This window comes from Schistocerca americana, chromosome 5, assembly GCF_021461395.2.
Source record: "Schistocerca americana isolate TAMUIC-IGC-003095 chromosome 5, iqSchAmer2.1, whole genome shotgun sequence".
Classification (NCBI taxonomy): Eukaryota; Metazoa; Arthropoda; class Insecta; order Orthoptera; family Acrididae; genus Schistocerca; species Schistocerca americana.
Genome location: NC_060123.1, coordinates 579,021,869 through 579,028,459, shown reverse-complemented (window position 1 = coordinate 579,028,459; position 6,591 = coordinate 579,021,869). Strand labels below are relative to the sequence as shown.

Here is a 6,591-nt window from a genome sequence, read left to right as displayed (position 1 = left end):
GGCGGGGTCAGGGATTTTCTCTGCCTCGTGATGACTGGGTGTTGTGTGATGTCCTTAGGTTTGTTAGGTTTAAGTAGTTCTAAGTACTAGGGGACTGATGACCATAGATGTTTAAGTCCCATAGTGCTCAGAGCCATTTGAACCATTTGGACTACATACTAACAGCAAGGGAACATTACAAAAAGGGAAGTGTACTGTTTGAAAATTTTGGTGATCTGAATATAAGAGGGGAGCGTCACATATGGGGTTATTTGTACATGTCGAACATCTCATAAAACAAGATTTTCAATCTGCAGCGGAGTGTGCGCTGATATGAAACTTCGTGGCAGATTAAAACTGTGTGCCGGACGGAGACTCGAAATCGGGACCTTTGTCTTTCGCGGGCAAGTGCTCTACCATCTGTGCTACCTAAGCACGACTCACGCCCGTTCTTCACAGCTTTGCTTCTACCACTACCTCGTCTGCTACCTTCCAAACTTTGCAGAAGCTCTCCTGCGAAACTGCAGAACTAGCACTCCTGAAAGAAACGATACTGAGGAGACATGGCTTAGCCACAGCCTGGGGGATGTTTCCAGAATTAGATTTTCACTCTGCAGCGGAGGGTGCGCTGATATGAAATTTCAGCAGGAGAGCTTCTGTATAGTTTGGAAGGTAGGAGACGAGGTACTGGCAGAAGTAAGGCTGTGAGTACAGGGGGTGAGTCGTGCTTGGGTAGCTCAGTTGGTAGAGCACTTGCTCGCGAAAGGCAAAAGTCTCGAGTCTCGGTCTAGCACACAGTTTTAATCTGCCAGGAAGTTTCATCTCATAAAATGTTCGAAATGGGTGTTCTATTACAGTGAGAATGTTTCAAGTACCTTTAGAAGATATTCTCCAACCTGTCATTAGCAAAATTCATAGCATGTTTGTTGTACCATACATTCTACAAGTGGCGCTCAATTCAAACTTTGATTTAAAAGTAACAGTAAGTGGCCAGAAGTTGAATTAACGAGGTTGTTTGTACTTTCTTAGGCAGAAAAAAGGACACGTATTATATTTATGTTGAAACCAATGTGGTGGACACGTTCAAGAACCCAGGTTATTTGTTGTGCCTTAAGATCCGCTTTTTGAAGAGTCACCCTGGTTTTTATCCCTGGAAACTTGGGTCACGAAGGTGAATTCTCTTTACTCAAGACATCGAAGTGATGGAACAACAATATCAGGGTCGCTGGAATACCAGTATGGCGGGTCACCACTTTCGACAACTTAAAGCTATATTATGTGCTGTAAGGAAAAGACGAATAACAAATATAAGCAAATGTAATTATTTGGTGTTTTAATGTTTATCTCGTAAAAAACTTCTTTGCATACTGAACAATCAAATCTTTTCATTACAGTTACTTGTGTGTTGTATATCTTCAGGTTCATAATGAAGTTAAATTGTGGAAAAACTGTATGCGATAGCAAAAAACTGGGGTCAAGTGTGGATTCAGTGTACAAACAAAAAGTAACCAAAAATTAATTTTTTTCTTTGATTGTATAATTTTTTGTACAAACAGACATGACGATTTTGCATGATATTTGATAGCAACTACGCAACACTCCTCCATGGGAACCCGTTACAGAGATCTTTTAGCGTGGAGAGCCGTCTCGGAGGGGTAACATTTATTCTGCAACTAGATGATTATGTACTGTACTGTAATGAGAAACTGATCAGTGTTTATTTAAAATGATACTGAAAACCAAATAAAGTGCAGTAAATCTGTCAAGAACAACATACACTAAGTCTTTCACTTGTACCTTCATAAGATTCAAATGGGTCTAAGCACTAACATCTGAGATCATCTGTCCCTTAGACTTTAGTACTACTTAAACCCAACTAACCTAAGGACATCACACACATCCATGCCCAAGGCAGTATTCGAACCTGCGACCGTAGCAGCAGCGCGGTTCCGGACTGAAGCGCCTAGAACCGCTCGGCCACAGCGGCCGGCAACTCCATAAGACACCAGGTTCAACTATACACGTATTTGCAATTGCGATTATGGACAACCATCAGTTGAAGAATGTAATGACGATAAGGAAAAGTTTTGCCGGGTTCGAGTCCCAAATTTCCCGCGTATTTCGAGCGGTCACCTTACCATTAGACTATTCAAATGCGACCCACGGCCGAATCCAAGCTCCCATATGTCGTCAATCATGTGTCTACCGCCTGAACTCGAGTGTCCAGTATGTATATTCCCGTACAGCCACATTTGACTTTGAAAGCCGCTTGCCGGTGTCGGCGGATAAATGCGATATTGTATTGCCTGTGTTATTCCGAATGACGATACAATGTTCCAAAGGCACTGCAGTATCAGAAGGATCAAATATGGTGCTCTAATATTGTGAATTTCACAGGTTTTATTCTTCGTAACAGACTGGTGACATCACTGTAGAAGAAACTTACTGAGAGAGCAAGCAGATCACCGCAGATCAATAAGGAACTTAAGAATCTGTTGTTGAAAATATTTAATCGTCTTCGTATTTTGGCTGAATGCTGTGTGAAAGTGTCGATGCTCCTTCTGGCTACTCTGACTCAATTGTGGGTTCTGCAATGATTAAGTACGAAGACGTGAACATCTAGGAATGTGCCAGAGAGTACGTCTTTCACTGCAATAGCTATGAGTCTACGCAGCGGAAGAGGAACTAAGAGTACTCCTAGTACCACCGATCCCCTTTGTGTTAAATTTTTAATTTATGTTATCTGTAATACAGGACGTATCAAAAAGAATCATCCGATTTGGCGTTTTGGCACGTCTATAGTTCTGGAACTAATAAACATTTACAATTAATTTTATTTTTTTTTTGTGAACGGTAAACCTAAATAGTTTTATTTTTCATACCTTTGCCTCAGTATGCCTCCTTGAGATTCATGGCATATCTCATTGCGATTTTCAAATTGTTCCCATACTGCATCGAGTGTATCTTGAGTTACAGCTTCCGCAGCTGCTGTTATGCGATGTCTCAGTTCATTCATTGCTGTTGGTAACAGAGGCACATAAACAGTCTTTTATAAACCTCCACAAGAAATAATAGCGTATTAGGTCCGATGATTTTGTGGGCTACTAATGTAAGGCTGAATCATTTGGTTCAGTGCGACCAATCCATCCTTCAGTAATCCTCTGATTTAAAAATTCCCACACTTCCACATGCCACTGTGGCGTTGCCCCATCCTGTTGGTAAATGAAGTCGTTCAATTCAGTCTCCAACAGTGGGAAAAGAAAGTTCTCAAGGATATCGAGATATCTGCTTCCTGTAACAGAGTTCTCGGCAAAAATAAATGGACCATACACCTTTCCCTGTGCAAGTGCACAAAACACATTAAATTTTTGAAGAGTCCCTCTTAAGTTGTACAACTTCATTGGTTGTTCCGCAACCCATATTCTCACATTATGACCTTCCCATTTAAATGGAATCTTGCCTCGTCACTAAACACTAAGTGTGTTAAAACTGTCATCTCCAGAATGATATTTTCACTCTGCAGCGGAGTGTTTCAAAACTGTCATCCTCCAACTTGCCAAGAACGAAATTAAAGAACTGCACACGTTGTTGTTTTGTCACCTACACGAAGAGCTTGGTGTAGCTAAATTTTGTATGGTTTCATGTGTAAACGTCGACGCAACACACGCCAGACGGACACCGGGGGCATGCTGAGCTGTCGAGCTGCACGGCGAACGGATTTCTGCGGACTCCTTGGGAAACTATGGCGGATACGTTCGACGTCTGTGTGAGACCCCCGGGACGGCCCGGCGGTTTGCCTTTACACAGACAACCTGTTTCTCGGAACTGTTCATGCCATCGTCTAATGCTCTGTGCTGTAAGAGGATCCACACCATACCTAGTACGAAAGTCACGCTGAACAGTTATTACTGACCCGCACTGCGCAAAACGTAGAACACAAACCGCTTTCTGTTGTCCCGGCACCATTTTTACTAGAACTGAAGTGGGCGTACAGTGCTGCTATCTAGCGGTAACCATGCAAAACTCGAGCGTTTGCACTTACCAACAGTACGTTGTTCACGCACCTGTCCCAAATAACATAATGCTTACAATTTTTTTTTAATCACATGATTCATTTTGATACACCCTTACTTCCGTCTTAGACAGTTACTCATCACCTGACAATACAGCGGTACTTGTCTTTGATACGCCAAGTTTCTAATCAGATTTTACGTGGCTGGAGAACAGAGTGTATCTTATGGAAGGACACAGCCGCGAAAATATTCTTGGCTATTTTTTGGCTGTGTTCCCATTCGCAGAGTCGCTGACCTTGCGCACTTCAGTATTTGTCTTTCCCAACAACTTTACTCTCCACTGCTCCGTCTCCCGATGGATATCACTTTCTCCCCTAGCAGTACGAGCTTTTCATGATCTTGATTTTCACCTTTTCGTTCTAGTACTCTTTCGGTTCACACTTCATGTGTAGATTTAGTGTTCAGAATCCTTTTGTGATTTCGCATGTTAAATGTCACTTCTTCTTTTCTCTCTACTTTCACACAGTGTGCTGTTCATTTCTATACAGTATTGTAAACATACACTACAAAAAGTTCATTCCTAAAGACCAAACATGACCGATACTAGCAGAGTTCACAGATTAAATTTAATTTCTTGCATTCCTGCAGTTGACTTCCGGTGTCTTCCTTGCTTTAGATACGTTGCTGTACCTTTAATCCTCGCTATTTGATTCTTTTACTTGTCCTATTGCCGTCTTTCTCAAAATATCTAGGTTTAGCAAATCACTATTTTTGTCTCTGCAACCATTCAGTTTATTAGTTTTTGATTTGTTTATCTTTAAACCACATTCTGTGCTGCGTCTGCAGTACACCCAATTTAAAAGTTCTTACAAATTGCACTTTCGGTCAGACTTAATTTGGCAGAGAGAGTTTGCGCCTGACATAAAATTTATTTCACTTCCTTGATTTCTTCTATACAAATTAAATACAGAGGCCATAAGTTGAGCACTCAATTGACTTCTTAATATGAAATATTTAGTATCTCACTTTATTATTTATTTATTCATTGCCATTTCTCTGTATGATGACTACAAGACGTTTGCAAATCAGTTTGCCTCTGTACTTCATTACAATTATTCTCAGAATTCAGAGAAGTATCGCTCCATCCTAATCTCTCGAATGTTGCCTCTAAATCTTCAAATATTGTGAAACTACAGATGTGTGTGAAGTCACCGTTGCTGTATCTGGAACGATACCAGCACACATACAATCTCAGTGAGATGCAGTAACGCACGGTTAAGAATCTCCAGGCTTAATGATGAGCTTTAGGGTTGACTGCTTTTGAGCCTGCCAGCACAGCAATCGTTATAAAGGAGTCTACACAAGAATACTAGAATGAAAAGCCAAAGAAACTGGTACACCTGCCTAATATCGTGTAGGGCCCCGCAAGCACGCAGAAGTGCCGCAACACGACGTGGCATGGGCTCAACTAATGTCTGAAGTAGTGCTGGAGAGACGTGAGACCATGAATCACGCAGGGCTGTCCACAAATCCGTAAGACTACGAGGCGGTGGAGATCTCTTCTCAACAGCACGTTGCAAGGCATCCCATATATGCTAAATAATGTTCATGTCTGCGGAGTTTTGTGGCCAGTGAAAGTGTTTAAACTCACAAGAGGGTTCCTGGAGCCACCCAGCAGCAGTTCTGGACGTGTGGTGTGTCGCATTGTCATACTGGGAGTGCCCAATTCCGGTGAAATGCACAATGGACATGAATGGATGCACATGATCAGACAGGATGCTTACGCACGTGTCACCTGTCAGAATCAAGACGTATGGGGTCCCATATCACTCCAACAGCACACGCCCCACACCATTACAGAGCCTCCATCAGCTTGAACACTCTCCTGCTGACTCGCAGCACCCATGGATTCATGAGGTTGTGTCCATACCCTTACACGTCCATCTTTAACTTAGCTCCTTCCGAATAGGCGTTGGAAGTCCCAACATTACCGACCGTCCGCCGTGTCATCCTCAGCCCACAGGGGTCACTCGATGCGGATATGGTGGGGCATGTTGTCAGCACACCGCCCTCGCGGCTATACGTCAGTTTAGGAGACCGGAGCCGCTACTTCTCAGTCAAGTAGCTCCTCAGTTTGCCTCAAAAGGGCTGAGTGCACCCCACTTGCCAACTGTGCTCGGCAAACCGGATGGTCACCCATCCAAGTGCTAGCCCAGCCCGACAGCGCTTAACTTCGGTGATCTGACGGGAACCGGCGTTATCACTGCGGCAAGGCCGTTGGCCACTCGTCCATCCACTCGATACAATTTGAAACGAGACTCGTCCGAACGGGCAACATGTTTTCAGTGATCAGCAGTTCAATGTAGGTGTTGACCAGCCCAGGTGAGGCGTAAAGCTTTGTGTCGTGCTGTCATCAAGGGTACACGAGAGGGCCTTCGACTCCAAAAGCACATATCAGTGATGTTTCGTTGAACTGTTCGCACGCTTATGCTTGTTGATCACCCAGCACTGAAATCTGCAGCAATTTGAGGAATGGGTGCACTTCTATCACGCTGAACGATTCTCTTCAGTCGTCGTTGGTCAAGTTCAACAGGATCTT

The 6,591-nt window shown here is 43.2% G+C and overlaps 1 pseudogene; it reads right to left on the bottom strand.

Moving 5' to 3' along the window:
- Nucleotides 1-6,156: 6,156 nt before the first annotated feature.
- LOC124617096 lies at nucleotides 6,157-6,274 on the bottom strand (annotated as a pseudogene).
- Between the last annotated feature and the right edge of the window lie 317 nt (nucleotides 6,275-6,591).